The following is a 14736-nucleotide window of genomic DNA, read 5'->3' as shown; positions in this document are numbered from 1 at the left end:
TCTACTGGCCGAACTGGTGTCCTGGTCGGTGATGACACCAGAAAGACCGATGGTACTGCATCTCCATTGAGTAATGGTTGTTCTTTAAATCCCATGTTATGTTTGATCATACTCTCAGAGTAGTCGTCCGGAAATGTGAAATGTTCGCTGCATACATGAGCCTGTAAATCTCTCGGTTCGGGCCGGCCACATTTCGCTAGCCACTGCCTCCGAATGTACTTCTTATGCTTACCTTTTGGCAACAGATGGAACCGAGCATTCCGTGGATTGTTCCTATCCGAATTATGGCAATATTTCGCGATACAGTGAGGCATATTTGAATAGAGAAACTACAGTAAATAACATGGAGATCAACGTGTCTTCGAAAACCAAACGCATGGATTACGTCACGTCCGGGAAATGGCGGCGCCCACAGTGTTGATGTTATTTCGGTATATAATCAGTTTAAAATCACTGATAATGTCATCGGATTAAAAAAAAAAAAAGAGAGACTGGCAGAGACTGGTCTGTTTTATCGGATGATAATTTTTAAAAAATGAGTGTCATGAGCATACCATTCCTTTAAGAAAGGGCTCCCATTATATTAATGCCCTTATAGCCTTCATTTCAGTACTGTTATTGCATTGGAGAATAATACAATCTGTTGATCAACTTGACATGCATTATATGCAATCTGGATTGCATCGATATTAGCTGGCTTTACATTTTTGTATATTCTTTCTCCAGGTAGTTGGAAAAAGTTTTCCGTTTCATATGCCGTGTGCCGCCCCGGACATGCTATCATGCTAACTAGCTCCCTGAAAGCGGGTGACTCCACTGTAGCAATAGCCTGCAATGGCTTTATCGACTTTTCCCTGGCTAGCAGTCCCTCGGTTAAAATCCAGCCACTGTTGCTTACAGTAGGTGCAGGTGGAGTGGCGTCGGCTGAGTCTCTGTGGTCTTAGCTACTAGCTTCGTCCCAGCATGTTGTTTTTGCAGATGTTTTAAGAGATTTGAATGACTGGTTTGGGCAGTAGATAGGCTCTTTGACCCGCCAGGACACAACTTACATTTAACTAAAACGTTCTTTTCTTTGTGCTCGACAAAAGTGAAATAGTGAGAATATCTCCAGGTGGAGAAACTAGACTTGAGCTCCGCCACCGCCATGATAGTCTTGTTAGTAAACAACACAAACACGCCCACAGCCCGTCTCCGAATGTGACACAGGAAGTATCTAAGTACATTTACTCAAGTACTGTACTTAAGTACAGTTCTCATCTCTGTTCGCCTGGCTGTTGACTATATATAAAAAACTAACGCAGTAACGGAGTAACGCACCATGTAGTAATGGTAACTGAGTTACTGAATTTAAAAAGTAATGCGTTAGAGTACTAGTTACTGCCAAAAATAATGGCGTTACAGTAACGCGTTACTTTGTAACGCGTTAGTCCCAACACTGGTATTATATGATCAATGCAACACAATGGATGTTTATCATTGTCCCATGCTTACACTCGGCCAACAGTACTCTGATATGTTTTATACAAGAAATTATCTATTGGAAATAGAATTATCAAACTAAGTTATTTAAGGATGAAGACACAAATAGTTCAATCAGGAGGGACGTGATGTAGGAAATACATGTTTATTACCGGGACACATGAATGAATAGTGATTGACAGATTATGAAATGGTGTTTGGCGATTAGGCCCCAGTTTGCAGGATAATCATTCAGGAGGGGGAAAGACCGCTCCTATTTTTATTTATCTACAGAGATCGGGCTCAGAATAGACCGGAAACTATTCTTTTACCGTTCAGTTTGAATTTCACAATAAAGTTAGTAATATTTTGTTTTGATATTATTGTTTTTTATTAACTACTAGACCGCTGGGTCATGTTAAAGACCATCTTTTCTGTGTTGCTGTGGGTTTTTCCATCGTTTTTGTGTTACAAATATCAAAAACAATAACTAAATATATCCGTCGTAAACTAAACCAGAAACAGCAGTATATTTTATTTTGTTAACACTGTAAACTTGACAGCTTTTTAACCCAAACCACCTACTGGTTAAAGCACTTTATTACACGTTTAGAGTAATGTAATGCAGGTAGATTGTGTTGCTTTTTAATGACTGTTTAAAATGCCTTTTTCTTAATGTCTTTTATTATTATTAACTACTTGTTACTTGTTGGTAGGGACGCTGCTATCGATATTATTTCTGTTATGTTGTGTAACTGTGGTGTTATCTTTATTGCTACCCCCTTTCCAGTCAATGTATAGTGTTGGTCCACAGCGCAAACGTATTAGTTTAACAAAATCCGCATCTAAAATTGTGGCATAGATAGCCTACGTTATTTTCCCCTGTGCAATTCTCCATTTACTCAACAATAACACATAATTATCCTTGTGTTTATTTATTTGTTTGATTAATAAACACAAGTTTGAGTCCGTAAGGACCGAGGGTCGGAGCAGCTCATTTGCTTTAGAGAATATTACACCGGGAAATAAGTATTCTCTCCACTTCGCTTGACAAACCCTGTGATAGTCCTCAAGCTCTGTGATTGGAGAGTGTGCAGAGCGTCGAACAGCACTTGAAATGGGATGGAACCATGGCAGGCTGTCCAAAACTGGATTTGAACTGTTCCACCCCGTTATTTGTAAATCATTTAGTATAATCACACAAATTCTGTGTTTTATATTTAACAATTCTGTGTTCTTTATTTATTGATTGTTCAATACCTGACAAGGCCGGAGATGAAATATCTACATACATCTTATAAGAGTATAATACATTATGTATAATATCAGTTAAAATAAGTGCTTCAACATAGTTAACATTGCTGGAGGTATGCAAAAATATTGATAGATGTCTTGTAATGCACTATTGAGGAACCTGCGACCCAAGTTTTTTATTCAATGCATAACTACACCATAGTTGTGAATATGATATGTAAATAAACCTTAGAAAATCTTGAAATGGATGTGCAAAATAGTCATTATATACAGTCTTTAATTAACTATTAGTATAGAATAACGAGTAATGAATATACTTTATAGGGATCGTATTAATATCTAATAATAAAAATAATAATGACATTCAATAACATGCTTTAACCACTAGGTGTCCCTTTATATCAGCTGTGCACCTTTATGGTGTAAATACAGCCTATCTACCAATTGGATCAAATATAAAAGTCAGCCGAATTAGTGTTGATACTGCAAGGAGACGTATTGTGTGAAAAGAAATGTAAGATGTTGTTTAATTGCTGATATATTTATGATCCACGTCACGTTTTCAGTTCCTCATGTTTGTCTAGAAGTCTTCTCGTCAGGGCTCTATAAATACAGAACTACGGCAGATATGTAATATGTAATGCAGCCGAACCGTGTATTACAATGCCGTTATGTGATGACTTTCAAAGAGAAAAGCAAGCACACTCGGAATAAAGTATATATATATATTTTTTAAATGTTTTCGGTCTGTTTCCGGTATTTGTTAATGACGATGTGCTGTGAGATGTGAGACTGGAATTGCACAGGGGAAAATAACGTATCTTTGGATGCGGATTTTGTTAAACTAATACGTTTGCGCTGTGGACCAACACTATACATTGACGGGGAAGGGGGTAGCAATAAAGATAACACCATTAAACAGTTACACAACATAACAGAAATAATATCGATAGCAGCGTCCCTAGCAACCACCTTGGTAACAATGAAAACGTTCTATGGACGCAATTTCCTGAAGTAATCTTCGTAATAACTAGCAAACTAAAGATCATGTACATCCACTGCACACATAATCTGAAATACCAACTCATATTTCACGCATCAAATGACATCAAAACGCATTTTAATGGCCAAACTAACTTTAAAATAGGCATTTTCCACCGAGAATAAAACGAAGTTCGGCCATGTTTTTTTTTCTGCAGGGAGAAATTTGAAGATCACGTGACATAGACGCCAGCCATTGGAATGAATGGTGAAACAAAAACGGGGTTTGTCAAACAGGGCACATGGTGTAGTCAACGATAGCTGCGGATTCTGGGTAGTGGAGTGTCTTCTGGCATCCTTTACTCAGAAAAAATATTTGTTTCTCCGAATCGAAGGGGGAAAATACAAAAGCATTGCACACAATTTAAACCAATCAATGTTGTGTAATTAACAAAGATAATCTGGTGTTTTTTAGTCGATGAGTAGTGCAGATATCACTGTAAAATCAATCGACAGTAAGGGGAATACTTACTTCCGGGTGTACAATTCTCCGTTATCCAATGGGAATGGACGCTCACATTGCCTTTAAGGGCAGCCGACACAAACGAATGCCGTGCTTCCATGAGCGTCAAATCCCGCCGCAGATGGGAATACATTGCAATCAGTTGAAAGCTATTTGCGTCCCTTTATGAAGCTGAAGGAGCCTAGGAGCTTCACAACTGCACGCCACGGGACCCTGACCAAACGTCGCTCTTGGACGATTATGGAGTGAGAGTGTGTTGGTCGTATTGTATTTTTGTCATAAAGTATGCTTTGTCAGAAATAGCCTGCCTGTCCCATAACAACATGCGTTCCCAGCATGAAATGAATTATTACGTTCTGTGGGAACTTCTGTCAAAGAAAAAATGATATGATATCGATTCCTGGAATAAACCAGGGGTTGAAATATTTGGAGCAAAAGGTGCCAAAGCTCAAGGATGGCAAGCAAACAGAGACTAGGGGGAAATGACTTTGGTTGAGTTAAAAGAATAAATAAGCATTCAAAAAAGAGGAATAACCTTTTCTGACGCTTTATATGAAGCAGTAAACAGGAGAGCTGAGAGGGCGGTAGGAAGGAATGGCCATTTATTCAGCTGGAAATGAGTCTGTCTGTGAGCCCCAAAGACTCATATTAGTTTTATTCTTCTCATGGAGCACTTCCCACAAGCCTCTCTCCACATTCTCCACCACGCTGCTCATTTAGCCGTTCCTCTCAAACGTCCACGCTCTGTCTGCTGCCTGACTGCTGCAGGACTCTCTCCTTGTTTATTTCATGACTTACCTACAGATGGAACTGTCACAGAGGTACAACTGAATGATGACAGATTCACCTTTTTCCTTCTTCAGTTTGCAATAAGAACGTGAAATGGGGTTTTACGCGATGTTACTATTCCACTTTTTGCATTGACAGGCATGACAAAAAGAGCAATAGTATACACCATGAAAGTGGTTACTAGAAGCAGATAATGGGGCTTTAAATGTATCGTATACTAACTAGACCCTGGGGCCCTTTTCACCAAATTTGCAACAAGCAATTAGTTTGTCTTGTTCCTTTTCACTTGTTTTTCACTGAATAAAGCAAACAGCATACTTGTAACACATGCATGAGTATGCAACACCCCATTGTAATTGTCGATGTTACTCAAATGTCAGCGTAGTGATGCAACTATTATGCTTGCAGGGATATCATCTTATCAAAGTCTTGCTCAAAATCAATGCTGTGGTCTAAAAGTATTTGGTCATAAGCTTAATATTAGAGAAAATGTTGACCTGCTAAATGAATAGTGAAAGGATCAGCCTTTTTTCGCCTTTGAGTTGCTGCTGTTGTGCATCCGCTGTTGTGCATCCGCTGTTGTGCATCCGCTTCACAATTTACACCACGGACAGCTGATAGCGCTAATGCAAGTTAGCATGGTGGTCGGAACAACGGCTATTCCTACTGAAATCTGGAGAAGGACTCAGAGGATGCAGGGTAAACCAAAGAGACAAAGCAGGATAGGTTGGGTCCTGATTTATGGAGAAACAATATATATAAGCTGTGTCTCCTCCCTCTAAACGGAAGATCACTGGCTAATAATGGACAAGCTAACGGCTTTAGCTAGGATTCAGACGGAATATCTGGAGTGTAGTTTAATTTGTTTTACAGAAACATGTCTGCACTAGGATATATCTGACGGTAACGTTTCACAGGTGGCTTTTGGACTACTTTGGCATTTTTACGTTAAGGGATAGAGGGAATGTTAACATAACAATGTTTCCAATGTTTCCTTGGTGCAAGTGTCACAAACCTAATTTCACCGTAGGGTTAATAACGTATTTTGATTGATTGATTGACTGATTCCAATTATTGTCAAGACATTTTACTTTCAACAAAACATTTGAAAAGACAGATACTCAGTAAATCACCAAAGTGGGTATATGTCATCTGGGAACCATGAATCAATCTAATAGACATTTTACTGTACCATAAATGTTTAACTCATTGTGGCAAATTAAAAAGATGGTTATTAGAGTTTAACCTCTGGGGATCATGTTTGTCTGTAGCGATGTGTGTGCCATCCAGTGGCGAGCCGTCAGGGCCCTCTAGGCCCTCTGTGAGGGCCTAAGATATTCTAATAAATAATATTTGAAAACATTAAAAAAAACATTTTTTTTTTAAATATTATTTTTTATATTTTGTTGTTGTTACATTTTTCATTAGTTTTACAAAAATAACTTGATTTAATTGTATTTAAAATAATATTTCCAAATAAATAAATCCTTCGAATCTGCCTGTTCAGTTTCTGTTGGAATGTGAAGGGTTAAATGCCCGTCTCTGCGAGTTCTGTGAAGACGGGAGAGCTTGTTGGTCCCTCTCTACATCCACAGAGGGCCCGCTATAGTAACTCAACGAGAGAGTAATGTCAAATGACAGTACAATTGACCAATCATATCTTCCCTCTAAATGGGCGGGCATTCTTTTCGCGGACTTTATGACAAGTTTCGCCCGCTGTGAGGTCTATGCAAGTGGTGCAGTGACGCGTCCTAAAACCCGGAAGTAAGCTTCGCTCGGATTCCCTCGACAGAAAGCAGTGGGATTTCTTCATAGGATTTTGGAAAATAGCTCGAAATAAGGTCTGTGGAAAACGAACCTGTTAGATAAATGCACGTTTTGTTCAGCAGGATAATATCCACATGTCTACCCTACTTTTAATATTTTCGAATCATAAATCTAATCGATAGATTTATGATCGATAGATTTATAATTAGCATAAGTTCGTTCATGATGGCTCACTTCAGTGATAGTGATGACATCGTTGCGAAATTATTAACCGAGTCATTTTCAAGATTGAGTTACAATGATAAACTGGAGTGGCAAAGGATCAGCTGAATGACCCGCAAGTGCTTCATCCAAAAGGACTGGAGGATGGAATTTGTGTTTCAGTGATTTGATCATCAAAGTCATTTTCAATGCGGGCCGCCATGCCGACTTGATTCATTTGTAATTGCTACTTGGCTGTGGGTGCCCTGTCATGATAGGTGTAGGTATAAATGATGTTGTTTTGTGTGGTAGAGGGTCGCTGTCATTGATGCGTTTTGCACTCCGGACCGCTGTTTTGATATTCCGCTGAAGTCTACGTTGAGACGTAATATCTCTTCTTTTTTTCCGATGGAAGGGGGGGGTCAGAGGGCCTAGGTATAAAACTCACGGCTCGCCACTGGTGCCATCAATACATGATGCAATAGCCTACTTCAAGTTTCAAGGCAATCTATCAAAGAGCTGTTGCGATATCTCTGTTACCATGCAGCATTCATGGCTGAACAACACATCACTGCACAACCTCATATGGTATGTTTGTGTCCTTCTTGTCCAACCTTGACACTGAACCGCTGGAACTGCTTCACCCCTCATCTCCATCATGGACTGACCCTTCAAGGCCACATACCTGGAAGAAGGATGATTCCCAGAGTACATGCATGGAGGGGGGGATTTTGTGGTAGCCGAAGATTGACAAAGTGACTAATGAGATTTCATCATCACCAATCTCTTATATAATCTTAAAGGCTGCCAGTGATGCAAAATAAATCGTCAATAATTATGATGGCGATAAATGAATCACATGCGTCACATTTCCATTTATCCAAGGCTATTTTTTACATAATCAAAGCTGTAAAACCTCACATCACTCCCAGTGCAGTGCTAAACAACAGTCAGTTGCCACACAATGAGTGGACAAATTCCCAATCTACAGCAAAGTCAAAAGGTTAACAACAGATCCTTCATTATAGCCAAAACAATCTTCTTCTCCCACACAATTAGTGACAATGTTCCCAGCGGAGCCTTGACAGCACGGAGCTGCCGTCTGTCCGCTCCCCGCTCCGTCCAGGATGAGAGATGTCCGCTCTCAGCGCTTTCATCCCTCTGCTGCTGTGCTGTCTCAAAACACCAGAGTGTTTCCAAAGAAGGCAGTAAGCAAACTAAGCTTCTGCTGAGGGCCCTGGGGCCAGAAGAGGCTCCCCGAACACGTGAAAAGAAGAACAATGTGTTTACTGAGATAATGGGTCTTCTCTATTCCATTTTAAGTGCTTCAGAAACCTTTTGTTTAATTTATTGACAATTATCAGTCGTGTCTTTTTCTCCATATTTTGTATCTAATCATGTTTTTGGAGGAGTTGCATGTGTTTTCTATAAGAAGAAAACTGGCCAGAGCACAGAAGCTTTGCCAGGTTTTAATTGTGGCAGATTGTAATTGTGTTTGGTTGTTCGCAATCATATTTCGCCTTCAGCCGGCTTAACAGGGTGCTATTCAAAGTTTTTAATTTTGTCCTTTGACAGTAGTTTAGTTTGGTCGATGTGATGTTTCTTAAACGTCAGCATATTTCCTCACAGAATGAAACGGAATAAAATGTTGGTCTTATTGTTCTTATACAGTTCACAGCTAACTGTGGCAGTACTAAGGAAAATGCCCTATACCCCAATGTCAACGACAGAGAAATCTATCCATCCTGGGATTCATATCCGTCCCAAAATGTAATAAATTCTTCCTTGGCCAATGCAACACTGTTCCACCAAGTAATCTGAGTAATACTGATGACAAACAATCAAACCAACTGATCAAAACAAATAATATCCAATGGAAATTAGGAATCAGAAGAACATTGCAAAATAAAACAGTTCAATGACAACTAGAGCTCCATCCAATAAAATTTGTTTTTACTTTTTTCTTGTGCTTTATAGTACTGACTAGTGATGGCAAAATGAAGCTTTGAATGAAGCTTCGAACCACTTGGACAATTGTGTCGGAAATAGGTTCATTTCTCGAAGCTTCAGTTACAGCGACCTCTCCTGGCGAAGTGCAAGGCTGCAGTGGGTTTAACGTATCTTTGCCTTGAAAAATATTCGATGCACACACACTAAGACTGAATATCTATTTGCAATTAAAGATTGATAATTGTGTGTATTGGGTTATTGAGAAGAGACTAGAGAGTGCTGGACCTTTTTTTGGGCTGAGAGGGCCTTTTATCAGTTATTAAAGTATTAAAGTTGAAAAGCAATGATTACAAGTTTAACTATTCCGGGCTTTGAACCAGCTGCGCGGAGGACATCGCCGCACCCTGGCCGCCGGCTCTATCCACTGGGCTACCATTGAAGTGTTTTTAATTTTATATTACTTATTTTATTTTTGTTCACAGCTTCTCCACATTTCGAAGTGTTTCACGAGCCATAACGACCTATCTTTCTTCCTGGCTTGCTCTATAATGATCCAATTCAAATGCAATGCCAACAACAACTCAACAGCAACAACAACCCACACATTGCGCATTGTTTAGAGCGGTTATAAAGTGTTGAAGCGCTCAAGTTTGAAACTGTTTCAACCTGTCACCTGTCAGAATCGAGACGAGGCAGTGCATTGAATCGCGTGAATGGACCGTGAACCAGTGAGTTGATTCATTCAGGAAATGAAGCAGTTGCTGCTTCGGACGTCACATGTCACGTGATTTGAAGCAAGCTTCGAAGCACTGCTTCTATGGAATAGGAAGTCCAGGGTTGAAGCTCCGTTCGAAGCTTCAGTGTCAAACTGCCATCACTAGTACTGACTACTTATTCCAGGTATGTGCAGAGGATTATTGGCACACACACCAAACTCATAAAAGGGACTGGGACTTTCATTACTATTTAAAAAAAATGTCTGCCTTGAATGGGTACTTGTTCAAAGAGACATTTACAAGCATGTATTAAAAAGAAACCCATTATATAGTTTGGTTTAAACACTGCTACATGACAGTTAATTCATGATGGATTAATTTCAGTTTGTGCACATGTAAGCCAGGACCCAAATGGTTAATCAAACAAAAGGGACAGCCAATAGCTACTTTCCTTACTATGGAGTTGGCAACACTGTGCACACGCTGGTCAGACGTGAGGTAAAACAAAAAGGTACATTCTTGAAGGAGGGCAAAAGGACAGGTGCTCAAGTCCTCTTTTTGCATATCCCTGACAAAGTTCATTAAGTTGTTATAGGCGGGCGTTGGTAGGGATGCAGAGGCGAGAGGGGTCCACAAGGATTCCGGGAATTAAAATGTGTTTACAGAAGCTGTTAGCCGCCCTCTGATCAGTAATGCCTCCCCTCACAATGCTAACTAATGCTTAAACCAGCATGGTCATTTTCACAGCATGTGCTAAACAGAGAGGGTGTATGACATCTGAAGGACCCTTGATTAATTAACCCATGTTCATTTTGCACGAGCATCCTGAGCCAAGCGTCTCTTTGGGAAGAGATGCCAGACTCGTCCTCCGGGGCCGAGGCAAGGCAATGTGTTCAGGTTTCCCTCCATGTGCGCCCAGGGCCGCCCCTGGCCAACTTGGGGCCCCAAGCGACATTGTGAGATGAGGCGCCCCCCCCCCCCCCCCCCCAACCGACAGGAGGGAAAACAAATTGTTTTGGAAACAAAGTATGCTACTTTGCAAATATAATTCCTGTTTATTATTATTATCAACACTTTTTTATGCAGTGAGGTAAATGGTTGTGCATGTATGTCGTTCAGTATGCGTTTACAGGTGAATACGTCTGTATTTCCTGCCAAATACTAGCCTCAAAAAGATTAAAATATAATTAATACAAATAAACAACTTCTACTAATAATAATAATCATAAATAAATTCAATAATATAAATACTATATTATTTTATTATAATATAGTTGTATAGTCAAGACAAAACATGCTTATGACATGCTCAAAAACTGATATTTCTTAAATCTGTATTCAAATGTAGTTCCCTCTGTCAGCAATGCATCAACAACTAACACACATTTCTATCAGTATTTCTCTGTGTTGTGGTTGACATGATGATGACTGTTAGGAGTTAAGGGGAGAGGCTGAGCATCACCATGAAATGTGCAAATTGACATAAAAATGAATAAAAGGGGGAAAATGTTTTTTAAGCTGTAAACTTTAACTGTTATGTAAGCCAACTAGACAGACAGTGTATCACTCTTCCTCCTGTACATTAGCAGATAAAAGGCATAACATACTTGAATGAATGGTAAATAAAGAATGTTGGAAATAACTGCATCTCCATTAGCCTATATGCTATGCAGAGACTGCCTTCTTCATGTCGTGAAATGCAGCTGATGTTTTAATATGGCAATTGGCAATTTGACTTATACAACATTCGCAAGTTGTACATTTGACAATAACCCACCTTCGGGTGATGCTCTAGTTTCTTCAAGTTTTGTTTTTTTTCCCTCTAGCTTGCGCCGGACTGAAACTGTCTTTTCACATAAGTCAGTCCATAACAAACAGGATCATTTATTAAATGAACAAAGCTCTTCAACATATATACATCCTCATAGAACTGACAAACATTGGACACAGAAGTTCTCTACTTTTTTGTGAATTCTGCCCATTCAGCTATTGCTTTTTTGTATGAATGAGTAAGGTCACGCTCGTGAATACTGTCCTTCAGTACCTCAGTCTGGATGACGGATAGGAGAGTAGCAACACATTTGGGGTAGGTGAGGTCGAAGGTGTAAAAACACCCCATCAGGATGAGTGGAGCCTCGTGCATCATTTCCCTAGGTAGGGTCATCAGTGGGATTTTGCCAACAGCCAGGAGGAGGTTAGTAGAGTCTAGGATGACTGGACTGGTGATGGGCCGTTTCTGGAGAAACGTATTGGGGTCCTCAGATGGCTGAGAGCAACAAAGTAGAGACAAAAAGTAGAAAAAACAGACAGAGAGCGTGGGATCACCAAAATCAAACGGTTCTCCTAGGGATATTGAATGTGCACAGCGAAATGAAAGAGTGAAATAAAAACGATTGCAGTTATTGGATCAGCAAACTGAAAGTTTGGCTGGATAGTGGGGGGGCAGCGGTCGGGTGAATTTATAATATCCCCGACACTTTCACTGCAGTCGGATATAAAAAGCACTTGTCAGTTGCACCAGGGAAAGCAAAACAATAAGGGTCACCTGTATACATGACATAAGGTAGCAGTGTTTAAACCCTCTAGTGACCACTACTACCTTATAACTACCATTTTGCCATAATTCAGTCATCAAAAAGGAGATCCTGTCCTATCAAAATAATGAAAATAAGCTCATACAATCACATCCCATGCGGCCATTAAATGGTCACCCGCAACCTATAAAACATCAGTGTTATCTATACATTATGCTTACATTTATCCAGACCCATTGGTGGCTTCAACGACTTGTTCCACACTCCAAAGAACAGCGCATTTTCGCAAAAGCTTTCCCATCTGGCTTTGATCTGGTCAGTGAAGTTCTTGTTGCCTGCCTCTAGAATTCGGCCCATCTCGTCCAAAACCTGAGTGTAAAAATCAATGATACAGAGAAAACAGCAAACAGATGTTAGATGTCTAAATAATTAACAAGAGATTTACCTTTTAAGAGTGACACAGTTGTGTCATCAAATCTATCCATCTCACCATGAAGAAGCATTCTGTAATGTACAGGAAAAGACGGCCACAGTCATTTTAAAAGTCAACCCCAAAAGAAATCACATTAAAAAGGCATCGGACACTAAATTCAGGGTTCTTACACCTTTTCCAAAGTCAAATTCAAGCACTTTTCAAGCATGTTCAAGGTACATTTTCAAGCTTTTCAAGCATCTTACAGCTGTTGTAAATTACATATTTATATGCACATACTCAAATGATTATTTCCCTACCTCACATTAAATCAGATGTTCTTTATGCTATAAACAACCAAATATGTGTTTTGTGATAGCCTTCTACACGAGGATGACAAATTAAAGAAAAGAAAACTAAGTTTAATATTTCAAAATGAGTGATCTGTACGTAGACTAGGCCTCCCATATAACCTGGCTGAGCCAATATAAAACAATCAGCCAAATAACTTTAATACATTATTGATTACTATTGTTGAGGTACTTTTAGGTTGGCAGTGAACATAAGTCAGAGGTACATGGTGTACTTTTGCTCCACTACATGTATTAATGCCTTTAGTTACTTCACAGATGTGGATGAATGATGTGAAATATAACCAAGTGTTAAATCAGACTTTAGTTCCACCTGGAGTAAATTCACAAGCTGCCCTGCAGTCTGCAAAGTCATTCAAACTAGCTGCACCTTTACCAGCTTTGAGAACACTGTCATGATCAATCATTATAAAACATATCATATATATTATTCTGAAATGGACCAATCTGCACAATGACTACTTTTACTGTCGCTACTTTCACTATATTTTGATGAGAATACTTTTCTACTTTCACTTGAGGAACATTTTGAATGCAGGACTTTTACTGTAACAGAGTATTCCTATACTCTGGTACTTCTCCTTTTACTCAAGTACAAGATCTGAGTACTTCTACTTCTACTCAAGAACAAGACCTGAGTACTTCTACTTGTACTCAAGTACAAGATCTGAGTACTTCTACTTTCACTACAAGATCTGAGTACTTGTACTTTTACTCAAGTACAATATCTGAGTACTTATTCCACTTCTGGTAGCGTATTAGTCTGAATTGTAGCCACAAAATCACGCAGAGCTGCATAAAAATAGACTCACAATGGTAACAAGTGGAAAATAATATTTACAAATGTGTACAATGATTTGTAGGTAATTTGACTACTCAAGACACCTGACTTATACATCTTCAAAGGAAGACTGTGTTCATTCTACAATTACATGGGATTAAAGCAAAATGTAGTTTTACTTGTATAATACTTCAATTTTAAATAAAAGACAGTTTGTTTTCATATAAACAAAGTCTTGGCTTTCAGAATATTAAACTTGTTTCGGCAAATTCAGATGATAAATACAACTTTGAAGCTTCGGCATAATTACAAGCAGAGAACAGACTAATGTAACGTCACAGCAGGCATAGCAACAGCCGGTGTTTCTCGTGAGTGTTTCCCCGGTACACAAACACAAAAATACACAAACACACTCGCGAGCTTCCCCCAGACCAGTAATACAAACGAAAATGTGTCTTTGGGTCAATGTGACTGATTTCGATAGATCAAGTCACATTTGGTTTAGGCACGAAACATACTACCAGTAGAAATACATTGCTTTCAAAATCGCTCTGTGTCGAATCAATAGATTATATTTCGTGACTATAACACGAAATGCCGTGAGAGCTTCATCCTCTGAACACCACAGGATGGCGACTGTAACGCACATAACATAGGTACGCTGCTCTGAAATGATTGTCCCATGCAATTATTATTATTATCCCTCAATCGAGTTCGCTATTCAGCTCGCTAACGTTAGCTTAAACAAACGTAACATGCAACGTTAGCCTAATTTAAAATGCTCTACCTTTAAAATGCGTACCTTTCATGTGGCTCGTCAGCGCAGACTCTCGCATCGTTATGTTGCAAACTTTGCAGGAGGCTACTCGTGGGCTTGACCCTCGTCTTAGCCATGGCTTGTATTTGTCTGCTGCTAGCCAACGCTCATTGAAATTGCAACCTCCTGGCACACAGTCATCTATCTCTCATCAGAATGCCCAGGTCACATGTAACACAAAC

The 14736-nt window shown here is 39.5% G+C and overlaps 1 long non-coding RNA gene across 1 annotated transcript; it reads right to left on the bottom strand.

The window, feature by feature from the left end:
- Nucleotides 1–11512: 11512 nt before the first annotated feature.
- On the bottom strand, nt 11513–12679 carry LOC117450553 (uncharacterized). The gene is made up of 3 exons (XR_004552582.2): nt 12619–12679; nt 12395–12542; nt 11513–11905 (listed from the first exon to the last, which is right to left on the bottom strand). It is a non-coding gene; the product is annotated as an uncharacterized lncRNA (long non-coding RNA).
- Between the last annotated feature and the right edge of the window lie 2057 nt (nt 12680–14736).

The sequence above is a fragment of the Pseudochaenichthys georgianus genome, chromosome 8 (assembly GCF_902827115.2).
Source record: "Pseudochaenichthys georgianus chromosome 8, fPseGeo1.2, whole genome shotgun sequence".
Classification (NCBI taxonomy): Eukaryota; Metazoa; Chordata; class Actinopteri; order Perciformes; family Channichthyidae; genus Pseudochaenichthys; species Pseudochaenichthys georgianus.
This window is presented reverse-complemented; position numbering and strand designations above follow the sequence as displayed.